We start from the raw sequence: 18,580 nt of genomic DNA, 5'->3' as shown, positions 1-18,580 counted from the left end.
TCTCGTGATAAAACTAGTCATGCAAGAGCGAAACGAGGCAATTTGTCTACAAGAGAATTACGATGTTGGTACAATTCTACGAAGGATAACAAGGATAATATAGCAATTAATTTATCTATCAGATGATTTGTTTGGTGAAAACTGCATCATGGATTAATTGTTAATATATTGATTTACAGTTGAAGTTAACACAAAATAACGTATAACTGGATCGCTCTGAAATCGTCTTTCAATCCCGTTTGTGACCAACTGCGTTCACTAAATTACGTTGTGTATATTTTGCGATGTTCGTTAGGTTGATTTCTTTGTATTCGTTCATCTACGTCACCGAATAAATATTTGGTAGTTCTTTGCAGTTCATTGATTTTCAGTCCTCATTTATCGGAGAATGAAAAATTATGTATGCCGAAAATTCGTTATAAAAACAGTGTGATCAGTCGTAAAATGACATTATAAGAAATGTTCACTGCATTTGCTTCTACTAATTTTTGCAAGAATTGTATCAACACCAATTCTCCTGTAAAAGTGGTAAAGAAATAAAAAAAAAAGAGAGAAGTGACTAACTGTGTTAAAGACGGCATCCATATAAAATATGAAGTTCTATCAGTTACATTCAAGGGCCAACTAGCTGTAAGATTTGCTACTCAGTGTTATTCAGGGACAGCTAACGCCACGAGGCGAGGGTAATTATTCTGTTACTCGCTTATGCTCTCTCTTTCTTTCCGGTGGTTTAGAAAAATAAACCGGAAGTTTGTGTAGGAACCAGCACATCAACTCCATATGATAAAAGCTTATTCACTTGAAAAGTGTTGGCATCACTTAACGAAATAATTCCGATGGTTTTCATTTTATTTTATTTTTTATATGATGCAATCCACTGCATATTGTAAAATGCTTCCCCATAGAATTTAGTTTCTGTCTTTTTACAGTCGTTACCATTATTTATTTATTTATTATTACTGTATTTGAAATCTGCTGAGTCCATCTGAAGACCCAAACAAAGTAATTATAATTTATAAACATGTATAAAGGGAGAATAATACCAGAAATACTTAGGGCAAAAAATGTATTCAGTATTCAATTATGTTTTACACAATACTATAACAAACAACGAGTATTTGTAGAAATAGTCCAATTGCATTCGTTTAATGTAGGATAGGTAATAACTGGATCATATAGTTTATAAATCAGTAACGCGCTCTACAGGAAAAAATATTGTTTAAGGTAAAATAAAGATAAAAGTTGAAACTAGTTGAAACGAAATGCGATAAGAAGATGTAGAATGTGGAATTTTTTTTTCGTTAGCCCACAGGGCAGAGTAATGCCGCAAACATCTGTAGATAGGTTGAAGAGCTCATTGGCACTCTCCAGATAAGATAACAGATTTTATCTTTTAAATATGTAAACACAGAACGTGTCGTGGTGAATACAAGAACTTCACTATTTAACCTAAAGGAAGCATAAAGATAACAGAGTGGATATTTTCTTGTGACTTTATAGAATCATAACGTTAATACCAGAAGAAACAGACTTAAATGGTGGAAAAGAGTCAGGTAGAAAACTCATTTTCAACCAAAACAGGCAGGAAAATATCTTTCGTGTGCATTTTGGATCAATCTATAAACGTAATTCAAATCTTAAAACACTTTTTTTATTATTTGAATTTGTAAAAAAATTAATTCGAAATTTTTGAATGACTATTTTAATACTGACCTTTGTATCAATAGATATTCACTAATTTGCTTCGTTTCAATCCTTAAGAGAAATATGGAAAACTTGAATGCATTCAAGTTTCCAACTAATGAACCTTCCTGCTGGTGGTGGTGATTCTTACGCCTCGGAATTTCCTTCGGTTCACATTCACTCAGTTCTGTTCTTGTTACATATATTTCGGAATAAATTTATTATCCTATAAGATATTTCCTTTCTCAAAGAAATAATAGTTAATTGTCTAGGGAACTTTCATGTCTTTATACTTACAAATGGCTCGTGGCAAATCGATACACTCAGGAAGCAAATATCCAATTCTTGTAATGCTAGTCTGAATTGGTCTTAGAGAAGCCTAATAATAACGCACCACACGAAAGAGAAACATAAAACACGATTCTCTTGTCATTTTTCCAACTTCTCAAGGATGAAGTCAAATTCCGACTATGTCCAAAAAAGAAAAAAAATCTTCCTTGAAGGCGATTTCTTTTGAATGAGCTAAAGTTGTCATTATCAATTCCCCGAGATTTGTCCGCTGACAATGACTACTGCCCCGAGAATTGTTAGTCTAGTGTGTGGTATCAATTCAAGCTATTCACGCTTCTCTTTTTTGTAGTTCTATGTACGAATGCAGTCATATTTTCTCCTTGCAATTTGTTTGCGTTCTTCCCATTTTATTTGATGGACATTTGTAGCAAACGGATAACATTTCGAGGAGATCTTCTGTAATGAATCTCTTGGGATGTTGCAAATCTTCTCTCAGAACATTTATACTTCGAAGAAACGACAGAATATTAAAGATTCATCGGTTTCTTTTTCGAGTTAACTCACAAGTGATACTTAGCTGAACATACCCTTTCCCCCTTCTTCGGGCTTTGTGTTCATAGAGAAATATTTGTTGATTTTTTCCGAAAAAAAGTAAATCTTAGGTAGGAAAAAAATGTAAATCTTAGCAGTAAAAATCTTTCAGTCCGCTCTCCCTTAAATAATAATAATAATAAGAAGAAGAAATTCTAACTATATTTTTTTTCTTTGGATCAACTTGATTTTAGATAGTGCAAACATGTAGCACCAAAACATATTCAACCCAAGATTGCTCCTTAAATAAAACACAGAGATAAAAATAAAATAGTGATAATAGCAACATAATCTAAAACACGAGTAATAAATAATACAAACAATCAGAAAAAAGTTTTTATATAAGAAAAATTACACTGTCACTTAATGTAATTTTTATTTCATTTTATCTGCATCCAGCCCTTGAAGCGTATTAACCCTTCATCATGCATTGTATCGTGGATGGACTGCAAATCTTTTAATAGAGACCAAATTTGAAGGGAAGAGCAAATATCTACGTCGATCTCAAACACCAAATTCATTCATAACTGTCCAGCCATATCTAAGTTTACCGTATGTTTAAAGATGGACAGACTAATGAACGCATTGCAATTTTTTTCGAAAAGGCCTAAAAGACCTACAGAGTGCTTCCGCTTCATAATCTGCTCCAACCAGACAACAAAAATTATCCACAATCTTAAAATATTCACAAACTTTGTCCAGTAGCTGGACTACTCAAGAAGTTACTTCAGTTCTGGAAAACCGTCTCGTAAAAAATATACATTTCGAAGGATTAACAGCAGCTGTAGTTAAACAACAAAAATCGCTCATACATTACGTGGCATTAAAACCGGGATTGTCCAACTTTTATAACAATACTTCAAGCATTGTTTGGACACTAAACTGAGTTTTAAGTACAACATCACATAGCAAACAAATACAGTATATTTCCCTTAAGGGAGAGCGTAGCTGAAATTCATTACAAAACTAGTTGCACACCGAAATGCTCATGACTTCATACACTTTTTAACTTTGTTTTATTTTTTGCTGGAAAGAAACTACAGTAAAATATTATTGTAGAAACAATTTAGTAATAATGCTGACACAAGAATAAGCAAATAGTCGGTGTATGTGCATCCTCAATGAAGCGAGTGACAGACGGAAACATGTCTCGCATACTCAAATATTACAACAGAGGGTACCAGCAAATCCAAGAGCCTCACATTAACTGACCCTTATAATAAAATCCGCTCCATATTGTCTAGCTATCTAGTGGACCAAGTTTTTGACATTTCCAAAGATTAATGTATTTAGATGTTAGATGAATTTCATCGTCCTTTGTGAGAATACGATCCCATTTATTGGAGGCCTGAAGTGATTCGTAAAGTTTCATAATTTCACACACACACACACAAAAACCTTTGGAGCAGGGCTTCTCAATTACGTAGCCCTTATCCTACCCACAGAACCAATACTAATGTTTACAACCGTTCGTGGGTGGAAATCACATAAAATTCCAGTTGTTAAAAATATATTAATGTAGGTTCATTATTACCCAACCGACAAAGTATCCATGTTTCACTTAAAATAGTTAAAATAGTTAGCATCGAATTCTTATTAGGCTCCTTTTGGAAATAAGCCGCCTCCAGCTACAGCATATTACAACTCCCACGAACCTAACTGCTGCGTAGCCAATAATCAATGCATACAGAAATAATTTAATGTTGCAAGCATTCCACCTGATATACAATATTTTCATAGTATATAATTGGTTCATGTATTATTTGTGGTGCTAATATATTATTTGTTTGTAAATTTCCTATTCTTTAAAAATATGAAACAAAATATTTAACGAAATGAACTTTTATTGCATTATTTAATCTGTGCGTTCATTTAGGTTGACAAATCGTAAAGAGTGACTGCATCTTCTGAAACCTAACTATAGTTCGGTGTTAACATGCTTTTTTTAGAGCTATTAAAAATATACTTGAAGATTAAGTGTTTTAATATGTTTAGTTTAGCTTGTTAAGATGATCTCTGTTTTTTTTTAAACAACACACACACACACACACACACACACACACACACACACACACACACACACACACACACACACACACACACACACACACACACACACACACACACACACACACACAGTCTTAAACAGTGCAAATAAAAAAACTAACTCAACTTGTACTACGATTAACATTTAAATACATTACGAATCTCTCTCTCTCTCTCTCTCTCTCTCTCTGTGTGTGTGTGTGTGTGTGTGTGTGTGTGTGTGTGTGTGTGTGTGTGTGTGTGTGTGTGTGTGTGTGTGTGTGTGTGTGTTAAAATGTCCTAAGGCTAATTTACTTCAATGATCATCTTGTTCCTTTCTTACCCACATACTTTGAATTATAGAAGAATCTGATAAAGTTTCGGCAAACTCCTTTGGACCTTTCTAGTTACAAAATTTAATCCAATTGTTTCAACGCCTCTATTCCTTCACGTCGATATTCCCACAGACTTTCCTATCACTGGTGTGTCACATGCAGCATGTGTTCATTTATTACAATGCAAGATTCCCACCAATCTTGAGCAAACCATAGCTTTACAAACAGCGTGTTCTTGTAAAATAACTTGCATCCGTGCCACCTGCTGACATTTCATTTTTTTTTCACAAAAAAAGTTTTAATTTAAAATACGATTTTCTCAGATACCTTTTCCAGCGTTTATGAATTTCTGTCTTTTTTTTCATCCAAAGTAATTCAGATAAATGCAAAATAAAAGCATTTAAATTTACAGTTGACGCTTGCAACCAAATTCTCGGCTTCACATATGGAAGCGATGAGTTTCAGTTCGATTTGAGTACGATGCTATTCAATCAAATCTCAGCAACTTATATGTGTTGATTTCGAACAAGAATAAGAATATTTCCAACGGTGCATATGCAATAGACGCATTATTGATGAAGGTAAAACATTCATTTTATATATTGTAAGCATATCTACTAATTCTCTCAGATTCTCTAGTTATTTGCAGAAGAGTTTTTGATAGAATACTGGAATGTATATATATATATATATATATATATATATATATATATATATATATATATATATATATATATATATATATATATATATATATATATATATATATTCATGTGCTAATAGTTTCCATACTATTAGCTTCACGACGGCCAATAGTTCTAATATGTTATAAAAATAAAATAAATATAATAAAATTTCCTTTTCTGCAAAAAAAGCAAAACGCTTGCTATGGGTGTCATTGTTATTATCAACTTATCAGAGGACAAGCAGATTCCTTGAATGCAGGAATCTTAATTTGATTTGGCTAAAGCAAAAGAACTGTGATTTAATCAATCGCTTCCGTGCCACTTTCGGAATTCTGCTTAACGATGGATTTCTTTTAGCGATGCAAGGAAAATAATTGCAACCTAAGGAATTAATGGCTACACATGCGCCTTCTATAAATGCAATTGATGATCAAAAGATGAATCCTTGGTGTTACAAGTAAAATTCATCCACAGCAAAATATCTAATTCCGTAAGTGCGTATCTTCATACCGTTTATCGAATTGAATGCAAGTGACCTTGTCAAATCCCTTCCTGAAAGCCTAATCCCTTTTCATTTCGCGCGCACGCACGCATACACACGATCCAATCTTCTGACCATCAAACAAAATGCTAGTGAATAGCAAATTTCTCTATTTTATTTTGTTTTAGAATAACCACTCCAACTTGCAGAAGCGAGTTACATCTGTGTCTGGTCAGGAGCCAGAAAGTTGAGGTTTCTACTCCTCTCCAGACATTATTTTCCATCAGAACTGTTTGCTCTCTAAATTTCAAATACCTTCTGCAAAGAATACTGCTCCAATCGTCCATATACACGGAGTCTCTTCTAAAATTTCCTAAAAATTCTAGATTCTTTTTAGTCGGAAACAAGCAGGCTGTTTAATAACCTCTCTCTCTCTCTCTGACTAATTTATTCCTTTTTCTGGTATTTGTTCCCCCATAGAAGTTCTTCTTTGGATAACTCTCAGCAGTTTTGGTTTGAAATTGGCATCTAAATCTCCCTCTCATTTACCCTTACCAGGGGTTGAACTCAAAAATATGTAGAACCATAATAGTAATTACTGATATTACGGAAACTTTGGGTAAATAATCTTCCTAGCCTTGTTGAATTTATAAATTTGGTATTTATTTTCGCTATTAAAATCTGTCGAGTTAACCAGACCATTTTCAGGACAAAATTACGCAATTTTAAATTGCCAACTATTTCCCCCCCCCCTCCAAAGAGAGCTAAGTCCAATCATCATAATACTGAATAGTCTCACTATGCAAGAATGTTCTTGCTAAAGTACTTTCTTATGATTTTCTGCAATGATTTCATTACTTGCTTATGTAAACCCGGATTGACATGCAGCACTACTGAACTTTTTCAGTGGGGTTGCTTTTAAAATAAAGAAAAGAATTACTGTTCATCAATAGTAATCGAATGCGAAATTTCAATGTAAATCAGTGTGCGGTGAATTTTATTATTTGCTTATATTGTAATTTCAAAGAAGAAGACGTTTACTTGATTCTTTGGAGATTAACCGATGCGTTATCTGAAATAGCAGAACTCGTAAAGCGAGGCTGATTTTAATTACACACAGTGAGCTCTTGCCAGATTACAGAACCACTTAAAAATCGTGACATGCAAAGATTACTTGGCTTCAATAGAAAGACAGAAAACCAGCAATCATTTGCATCTTCACAGAATTAAGAAAAAAACAAAAAACATTAAAACAATGTGATGGCATCTTTGGAAGACGCGTGTAAGGAAGCGTAAGGAACATCTCTTTTCTTACTCTGCCCTCATTTAACTGCGTCACCTAGTAGTGTGCTCTTCTTGTTGGTGATGTTCGCCAGTAAATTCTATTAGTTGTAATAATTTGAGTTGTCAGCAGTAGAGAAAGCTCGTGCCAGCATAACAAAGCAACTATAATCACAGGAGGCGCATGCTCTTCCATGCATCTTAATAAGTTTTGGAATGCAGAAAGAGAGAGAGAGAGAGAGAGGTCAACAGAAAAGAAAAAAATCCTGTTTGGTTGCTGTCTGGCTCCAGAATCTCTAGACCAATGGAATATATCAAAAGTTTAATCTTGTCACCATAACATTTAATTGGCCAAAAACGATAGAAAAGTCGATGGAAAGTCTGAATGACTACATAATGAACAGCATGCACAATAAATGCTCTGAAAGCTTTTGATCATGTATAGTGACCTGCCTTGACTCATTTTTTATTTCGCAAAAAACGTCTTTAGCAGAATATTTCTTCTAATTTGTTATTTAGAATTACCAATAGAATAGTAATAGCATTTCAGTATTTATATCAGACAGCCTGCTTAATGCGTTGTAGTTTTTTAAATTTTTTTCTACTTTCAATCTACATACAATTTTCATGTATCTAAAAATTTCTCATAAAATAGAAATGTATTTAAGTGATTTAATTTTTTTCAAGTTAAAGATTGCTAAGACTACAACGTTCGATGGAATCTATGAACACTGTAGAAGGTGCAACTATTAAAAATTTCCACTTGGATCTGAAATTAAATTAAATGTAAATTATTATTATTATTATTATTTTGACTAAATGCTAAAATGCTAATAAATGCTAAAATATTGCCAATTTTTTTTTATTATTTATTATAAATATTGCGTCATTGTCAAGTTTTAACTGAATCAGAATGCATCTTTATAAAGAAGTAAGAAATCGATAGGCTAAAGATATTAGTTTTCATTCCTTATAAAATATAAAAATCCAAATCCACGAGTGATAAATTTCAAATATTTGGCCATCATTTGGAATTCAATTTCATTTACAAGGGGATAATTTCAATCTTATCGCTCATACAGATACGATGTGTGCGTTCGAGACTAAAATATATAATCCAAATGTGTCACCGACATTTAGTAGTTGGGTGGGTAAATTAAAAGGGACGCTCGTAAATCACCATTTGGTTCATAGAGCGTTTTCTTGAATAATATGCCTAAAAGTAAGCCTTTTTTGTTGCCAGCCCACTTTAGGATCAAAGACAATATTTTTGTCATTTGTAAGATATAGAAATGCCCCTTGAACACCCAATCACGTCAGCCAATTCCAACTGATATGAAATACCAAAATATGCGCAATTGCTTGGAAATGGTTTCAATGATTACTTACAGTACAAAAAATAACTGCAGAAAAATATTATTGCATTATCCATCCTTCTGGAGAATTCTCGTTTCATGCAATCACCTGATCTGTGTTTCACTGACCTACTTAGTTCCGGTGCTCAAATTTGATGTAAAGAGAAAACAGTAATTTAACTGCCTGCTGATTTCTATTTTTAAATCATGCATAGCAAAGAAGATTAAATCATTCAAAGTTATTACAAAATTCGTTAATATCTTTCTTATTCGTGGTATGCAACACATAGAGCATTTCCTTCAGTCTCTTTAAGTGAGATTATCATAAAGCGATTTACAAATTAGTCGTTTCGCATAACTTAGGAACCGTTATATCTATTATACCTTTTTTATGCTCTGTATAACAGTATTCTGATTAGCAAAGTAACTTGACATTTGTAATGACGTTTTTTATCGAACAGTGTTACTTATACGACTCTTGTACCACCTTTTCTTCGAGTTCCCCTCTATAAATAGCAGTGCATACAAAGCAACTCGTAGCAAAGGTGGTATAAGCTCCTATATGTTGGTTGTAGTTCAGTTGTATAGATATTTATTTGACTTTCTTCGACATACATACGCAGAACTCAGCCCTGTCCTGTTATATATAAAAAAAGAACAGAACTAAATACAAACATAATATAGCAAACAAGAAAGAAACAGTAAAGTAACTGACATTCATTGATTCATCTTCCCTACAGGTTTGACACGAACGCTTCAGAGCACACTTAGTAGTGATGGCGTCTAACCTTCTCCCTATAAACTTTTTCATAACATGTGTTTGCGTTCATTACCAACCATGAAATCTTACCACTTTTTTTTCTTCAGTAGAAACAAATATTGGCTTGACATTCGTTTCCAAATAAATTAGTTTCATCTAAGTTAAACGTTAAACACTTGCTTCAGTTGATAATTTTGGTCATTAATTACAGCCTCCAATATGCTTGTGAAATTTGAAGAGCTTCACCACTCAGTTTAAAACTGTGGAAACCATGGCGGCCTTTGGATGTTTGCAAAACATCTGGCACTAGCGTTAAATGCTTTATCCTCGAGAGCATCACTTTTCTAAAGACTCAAACGATTCGGAGTTTTTCTTGAATCACTTGATAATGCCTTCTTTATTTTAATGCTCAATCCGTGAAGCTAAAAATCTTTCAATTTTCTCCGGTTGAATAACATAAACTCGAGCTGCGTTCGAAAATATGCATAGTATTTTTGCACGATTCTTTCGTTTTGCTGCATAATGTTTCTGATAATAGAAGCGCGGATTTACTTAGATCAGGCACTAATTTTGTATCCATCGTTGTTAAATTCCTTTCTTACATCTTCTCATAACAGCAAACGTTTCTTCTAAGGTAATAATTTTTCCTTGCTTTGATGGTTTATTAGAAATCATATTGAAGGGTTCACTGAAAAAATCTTACAAAATAGGTAAATTAAAAGCCAAACATAAGCAGCATAGAAACAGCTCTGACTAAGACTGAAGATGGACAAACACTGTAATGGTTTACACATAAACACAATCAAACGTCAGCGCACCCGCGCACACAACACTCAGCTTTTAGGTCACTATCGAGGTAAACCGAAGGTTGAAACTAGATACAGCGTTTTACAATATTTTAAGAACTATTAGTCGTAAACTGTTCGGAGAGAATTCCTCCTCTGCAAAATTACGTAAGTATGGATTATTTCATAATAAATCACATTATGGTATGATAAAAAACGTTATTCAAAGGCACACATTTTCAGCTTTTTCAAAGTATACAGTTAAAAAAAACGGTTAAACCGGATGATTCGTATAAATCTCCACACAAGATGAAGATCACAGAAAAAGTTAGTTTTCTTGAGCAAACATACCACTTAAATTTCTAAACTGCATTCAGCAAAAGATTTTTTGTAGGTGACTTGATTGGGTACTCTAGCGGGCATTCTAAATAAGATTGACTAAAACTTTGCTCAGATGGGATGTTGTTATAATCCGCTTCAACAAAAACGATAATTGTGTGTGTGTGTGCGTGCGTGTGCGTGCGTGTGAGCGTGCGTACGTGTGAAGTTCTGGGTCAGCAAAATTCAACAGTCTATGTTGTGAATCTAAGATACCACAAATCAGTATTATAAGCAAGTGTAAATAAGCAAAATATTCACATCAGATAAAATGCTATAAAATCATTGATTCGGTTGAAAAAGAAATAATTTGGTTGCATATGCAAATTCGTTTGTATGTAGGTATTTTTCATGAAAAACTATTCCGATTCATAACATTAATCCAGTGTTTTGTATTTGGGCATAGTTGATAACTTTGACTGCCTCACCTCCTAGTTGACACTTCTAAAGGAAATGTCATTACAGGAACAAATCGTACCACCACAAACGTAGATTTGTGGTGGTACGCTGTTCCTTCTAATAGGCGTTCAAAATGGTTGAATGACCAGCTTCCCAAGCTCTATGTTTACATATAGGACGGATATTCCACAATGTGGTAAATTGGATGACCAATGTCGATTCACTAGAGTTCCTCGATTTCCTAACTTCAACCAGTTCGACTATACGTTGGCAGATACATCACAGATCATTTTTCTAGTAGTATTAAAAACGTAAACCAAGAGTAAAAGAAAAGATTATACATGCAAGTTCCTTCTAACAGCGTTAGAAGATGCTTGCTTCTAATGTTAGAGTGAAGCCAGTACGAGAAACAGCGTACCAATCAAATTTTGTATCAAGCTATTTGTGATTATGTACCAAATACATGAATGAAGTGCATATAATTCTCTTAATCTTGGAAGTCACTTTTGAACATCTGTATGTTAAAATGTCGATCATAAATTTTGTAAACACCGAGGTTTCCATATTTCTCTTAGGGTGGAAGGTCGAAAGAGTTGGACAGAAGCAACTGCCACATTAGAATAATATTTAAATTTTTGAAAGTAATTTTATTCAGATTCCAAAATACTTCTGTCACATCAATCTTTTTTAAAAGAAGTAAGAAAATGACCTGTGAATAATACATATTGTAAGTTGTACGATATGTATTATTCACAGGCTGACCACTGTCCACTCTACTGACCACTCGGGTATAAGTGGGGCGCTCTTAGTAATGTCGATAGTAAGATAAAGGTTCAAATCCCATGAAGGAAATAAGGTAGTTTTGTACCTTTCCTAGAAAAATTGAGTTAGGACTTTACACTAACACTGGATATAATTTTAATCGAGTTAGAATGTCATAAAAATCTAAGTGTGGGAAATGAATGGGTTTAAATAAACGATTCCTTAATATCACGAAAACTGTGAAGCGGACAATGAACTTGTTCATGTTATAAAAATACCATTAAGATAAGCCAGTTTATAAGAAATAATTCTGTGTGATTATTCTGTACAAAACAATAATAACATTTTATTTTAACGGAAACAAATATTATGAAAAGAAATTGTAGATACTGAACACAGTGCGTTCATATATTACGGAACTACAACTGTGTAGCGTTTGGTTCATTTCAGGCAGTATTTTGCAGCGACATAAATCAATTCTTTATTAACTCGTGTTCATCTTTTCAACAGTTGCAACAGGAGAGCAGAATGATTTCGTGATAGTGGGCGCTGACAAAACGTTGCTATCAATTTTTATTATAGATATAAAACCGAACCAGTTATTCAATAAATAATGCCATTGAAGGCTAAGATTAGACAGAAGAGAAAGGCGATATCCCAGTAATCACAGAAATTACAAACTTTTTAAAGTCGATTCTATAAATCAAATATTTGCTCTCTTTACAATCATTGATTGTTTATTTATAGCCTAAGAAATACTTCTTTCTTCCACAATACCTATTCTTTTCTCATTCGTAGTGCGGCGCAATCCCACCTTTCCAATAGCAAAAGAATTAAAAGTGACCAGACTCCAGGCTCTTACAAATAGGTCCGGTAAGTGGCAGCCGATTATAAACGAGACAGGCGAAAGATTTTTTTCCCCTATTTTTTTTTTGAATTTTTTTTTCTACTTAAGCAATCTCGGGCATCAGAGATTGATGCGAGAGTAAAATGCGAATTTAAGGGAAACTGGTCTGAAAAATAAATCATTTTATTTCTCATCTCCCGTACACTCTATTTGTATTTTATCTTGGTGGAGAGGGAACAACATTCATCATCCGCTGTCAGGTTTAGTAGGGAAAAGGGGAGGCTGTTCACATTCACTTTTTCTGTGTTTATTATTTTGAATATTAATCGTTCAGTCATGCCGGTTTTTAATGGAAGTAACAGTGCAGATTGCTATCAGCAGTTATTATGAGGCATATACATTTGGAAGGCGTACAAACGCAAACCTATGCATTAACAAAAAAGTTCTGTTCTTAGCAACAAAAAGTCAACTATGCCTCCCAATTCTATGTAATTGTACAATATTTCAATATGGAATATGAAAATTAAGCGTTGCGCAAAATTTTTTTAATTGAACAAAAAAACGTTGTACAGTTGGGATGGAATTCTTATTTAAGTATTTCGTGTGTTTAATACTCTATGCTAATATTAATACCAAATTAACAGCGTACTGACTGCGTTGCCCTGTGGAAATGATGTTTGCTACCACACGCTAGACCACCAAGAAAGATTCGATTAGAGACTAGAAGGAAGTTTGTCAGTTTTTCTAGGTCTTCGACCAGATCTCAAAATGATTACAATCTTTGGCACAGGCAAATAAGGCTTTCTCTCCCGGAAACACGGATTTTTAATCCCGTGGTAGACAAGAATCGACTATAGAGATTACAATATCTAGACATATGCCTGTTAGGGTTCAGGGCAACCAGATGCGGCACCTGTCTTCCATAATAGTTTCCTCCTCTCTTCCCTAAAAGTCTTGATTCATTGATAGCTCGAGCTCACTCTTGGTGATGGCGGAAGGGTGAAGACCGACTGCTCATTGATTTTCAAATAAAAAAGTTAGGACTGTGGGAGCGCTTCCTACTCCCTTTGAGAATAAATGGCGTTTAACAACTTATTTTTCTTTATTTATAACTAGTAGCGTGCCTGTGATATCGCTTTGTAGAGCAAACAGCATATAAAGCGTAAAAGTGTAAGGATTCTACTGCTATTGCTGTGAGTGTGATTTTAGCGATTCGGAATGGTCTATTGTTGGAAGAATTATCGGTAAATGAGTCTGCTAGCCTACTTTATCAATCTATGTAAACGCAAACATCAACAATACCTCTATAAATCACCAACTGTAAATCAGTTTCTCTTAGATTGCAGAATTATGTACTTGAGAAAGTGAAAGTAGGTGACCAGGTAGGCTAAAATATATTTCAAAAAATCAGTGATATCATGAACAGGATTAGCGATTACCTAGTAAGCAGTGGGTTGTTACTAATCAGTCACCAATTGATTTTACCTAGTGCATATCAAAATGTCAATGCCCTTTTCGGTTCTGCTCGAAAAAGAACAAGGGTCATTTTTATTTGGTCGCCTTCTGCTTTCCATATAGGCTCTCTCTCAGAGAGGGTTGAGTCTTTGATGACGCTGGTAACGGAGAAAGGAGTGCTGATGTCACTGAAAAAGAGCATTTTTCTAATGCAAATAAGTTTGGAAAACGGAATTCCGCAGCGAATATTTCAGCACAGGAACTCACTTGAGATAACGTATAAAGAAGTTGCGTCACATTCATAGTCAAAAACTACAATTCTCTATAAAACCTGGGGGGGGGGAGCGTATTGTCCAAATGCAAAAATATTTCTGAGTTGCCAGACTGTTTGTTGAAAAAGGACAAAACACATTTTTCTCTGATTAACAAAAAAATAAAATAAAAATAAATAAATAAATAAAATAAATAAATAAAATAATAGGGTGTGGGGGGGAAGGTTAAATAGTGCCGAAACTTACATGTGCGCTGCAATATTACGACACCTTTTCTGATATCCTCAAGGTTTCGTATATATTAGATAACTCTGTACAAAATCTTCTAATACTAAAGAATTTTAGTATTTTCCTGGAATTAACACACATTTCATTTAGGATGTGAACAGCAATCCAGGACTTTTCCAGCGTTATGACGTTGCTTAAAGAAAAGAAAATTAAGTAAAAAGTTCTGTACGTTTTTCGAACCAGAGTGCCACATGTAGCAAAGGTCATCTGAAATCGTCCCGCCAATATGGCACTCATCAGGAATGATTTCGTGATCTGAATTCTTTAACCTCCATTTTGAGATTCTTAAAAAGATTCATAATTTCATTTATTGGCTCTAAAGGATCTTTATGTTGCTCAAAGAACATTCTCCACAGATTTGTGTTTTAGTTTCACCTTTTTGTTCAAGTTCAGATGACGTATAAAAAGAGCTCAGTTTATCCCAAAATCAGTGATTTCAAAGTTTATTGCCTGTTTTCAGCATAATGAAAAATCCAAAATTATTCTGATAAAAGACGAAAGTCAGAAGTTAATCTATAACATTAATCTCTGAAAATAATTTCGCCTGTGTTAATTTTCACGTGCCACAGGTGTTAAGGATTACGGCGGATTAATGCAGCCGGCATGCTACTCCTCTACTGCATCCTTTAAGGGTATCTCCCATTTATACCTGTAGATCTGCGTGGTTACGGGACGATTTTTCTGTTTTCAAGGACGAAAAAACCTAGTTTCCGGATATCCCCCCACCCCACCCCACGTATGAGATTAGCTAACTCACCGTTTGACTGAAAAGATCTGATAAACATTCTTCATATCACAGAGGGGATTCGAATCCGGGTCTTTCCATCCAAAAGGATCATCTTTACCAACCGAGCTATGAAAGATCTGCAGCTGGATTAAATTATTAATAAAATATAAAACCATCAGCATTCTTAATATTCTCCGTATATTGCAATGTTTGCTTGTTCTTATTTATTTATTTTTGATTGAGGATGTTTTTTTAATTGTTAATAAGCATTTAAGCCATTTTTCATATAGTAAAAGAACTTTCCCCATATTTAGAGACGAAATTCAAATATTTCTTCAAGCAGTAACACCCGCCACGACTGCTTTTCTGGAGATCGAGTATAACCGTTTGCTTCTCAAGAGTAAGCATATTTCAACGTCGATTTCATCCTGAGTCGTTTCTTCTTTTCGTGTGCTTAGGCATTTAACAGTGACATCAGAATACCAACTGGAAAACTCGTATGCGACCTCTCCTTTACATCCGTGTCGGATGTAGTTTATCTCCATAGTTCCCTGTGAGTTACCAGGGATAGTGGCTAGTCTAGTGACTACGTGAACAGTTCACGTCGCACTGGCTGACAAAATATTTACTCGCAATTGGCCACATGTCCGCATTTATAAAATCACGCCGCTCGACGTGGCGCAAAGGATTCGGCTTTCGTTTTCACACTCCGTCAACTTCCCCACAACCTGTGACCATTCTGGCAACCAGTGAATGGTGTTTAACATTGCTCTATTACCGCAGCCGCTTGCTCTCTTCGCTGGTGTTCCCTGCAATAATAGAAATTCCACCGTCGCATTGCGTCTACGTCTCTGTGCAGAAGAACGAAGCAAACATACCAAATCGGAGCGATTTCTTTCCATTCCATTTACTCAGTCTTTGACAACGGCCAATGCTAGAGATCGTGCATCGGACGGACAAGGGTAGCTGCGCTATTAGCGGCACTCATGCACCCGCATACGGGCAAATTTAAAATGGTCCTACCTTAGGAGAGCGAGACTTGGCCTCCATCAGCTGAATACCGAATGCTTTGCCTACCAAGAAATTACTCATAGCAGAGTCGACCATTCTATTCGATTCTATTTTCCCTTAGCAGTTAGACGCTGATGGTGTACAAGAACGGCGGCAAGTCTCCGGTGAATTGGGAGAAAAATACAGTCAACAGTCGACCAGCATATCAACGACTCTAAACATCCCTCACAACCCATATGGATGTTCGACGATCCGAGGTAAGAATGAGTGTCCTAATAATGAGCTGGCAGACGTTAAAATAACATGACATGCGCCGATGAATGAAGATGGGGAGAGTGTCTATGAAAACTCGGGACTCGGTACTGAATTCCAACGATTCATTTGAAAGGATAAAGAAGCATAATGTATTCCCACTGCGTACCATTTCTTTTATACTCCGGTCGCCGACCAATAAAGAGAAAGCGGGACAGCATTCTCCTTTGCACAGAACCGAACACAAGCATTGAACTCACACTAGCATTGAACTCATGCTTCATTTGGTTGCTCTCGGGGAAATCAGGCGGAATCTTTTAGCTAAATATGCGCTGTTGAGCAAGCTCACAAATTAATAGAAAGGATTTCTTAGGAATTTCTTTATAGCGGCGTTTCTGGCTGCTCGCAACTCTTTGTCTTCCATCCACCTTATCCATCCAACAACACCTTCTGCTCTCCATTTGTAAGCCTTTATAAAGCCTAAGAATTTCTACAAGAGAAAGCGTTTTGTGAATTTACGCTTTTTTACTAAAATATATATACCATGAAGAGACATCTGGTGCGGAAATTACTAAACAGGAAAGAAAATTTTTATGTACACTTGAATGTACTTTAAGCAACAAATATATTTCGAGATTGAAGATTATAAATATTCTAGATTGGAAAGCAAAGAAGCGTGATAAAACTCATAAATTTAACTCTGTCTTAATATCATATTAGGAATATGGTCGATATCAAAAAAACATCTGACTTTCCAGATGTATATCTGAAAAGTCAGGCGTTTTTTGATAGCGCTAATGGCATTCCTTATTTGTCTTTATAAGTGAGGTGAGTAGAAATGATTCCATTAAAATGATTGCAGTGTTACTGAAACTGAAAAATGACACCGGATATTACCGGAGAAAGCTTTAGCAGTAGAAAGGAATTTTTTCTTCGTATACTTGAGATTCATAATTCAAATTCGGCTTATTTGACGTTGAAAGTCGGCCATATAGTTTTTTTATATATATATTTTTACATATTCATTTTATGCAAATATGTTTGAAAACTAAAACATAAGATAAATAAGATATAGTTATTCACAAAGGATATTGTGACACAACGTATGAATGAATTACGATACAGTCCCTAAATTACGGAATACTTAAGGTAAACTTTATTTTCTCTTGTAACTAACCACCACTGAAAATCATAAAGTTAGTGAACGCAAAAGTTTCAGAGAGAAAAGTCAACATCAATTGTGTTATCTCACACTTCAACCAATAGCTCTCATTTATTCCGATGAGGCAATACCATTTCATACACTGTACGTACAGAAAGCTACTGCTACGATATTTAATCATATACTTTATTTTAAACACTATTCATCAATACAGTTTGAGAGATTGAAATATAAATAGAAATAAATCTTACATTTACTTACTAATTAAGTTCATTATCTGAAAGAAACAAAACAAAAACTACTTCCTAATAATCAGCAGAATTTGGACATTCAAAATTAAACTAGAATGATTTACTAAAAAAAGTATTACTGCCAAGGATTGCGAAGAGATCTTGTGAAAAAGTTGGTTAATCCTTTTTTTTCAGCATTATACCAACACCTGCTTATTGGAGATCTGAAATGTCTTGTTCTTTTTTGCATCACGTCTAGTCTCAGGAGTAAGGTTACTGGCTTATGTAATATCCTAAAAAGCCAAAGACGCTAATGTTCTACCAATAAGTTCTCATAAAAAAGAAGAGAAGAAAAAAGAATTTCAGCCATATGCTACGAACATTCTGCAAATTTAGAACACAAGAAATCCCAGTCTTGTATTTCTTTCTGGTGATCATTGATGATAATTGCGCTACTGATAATGTGGTCTCGTCATTTATTCTGCTTCTGCGAAACATTCCAAATGCAGAAGAGGAAGCATGAG

Source organism: Typopeltis vanoorti, chromosome 5, assembly GCF_054136105.1.
Source record: "Typopeltis vanoorti isolate ZY-2024b chromosome 5, IOZ_Tvanoo_1.0, whole genome shotgun sequence".
Taxonomy (NCBI): Eukaryota; Metazoa; Arthropoda; class Arachnida; order Uropygi; family Thelyphonidae; genus Typopeltis; species Typopeltis vanoorti.
Note: the sequence above shows the minus strand (reverse complement) of the source record.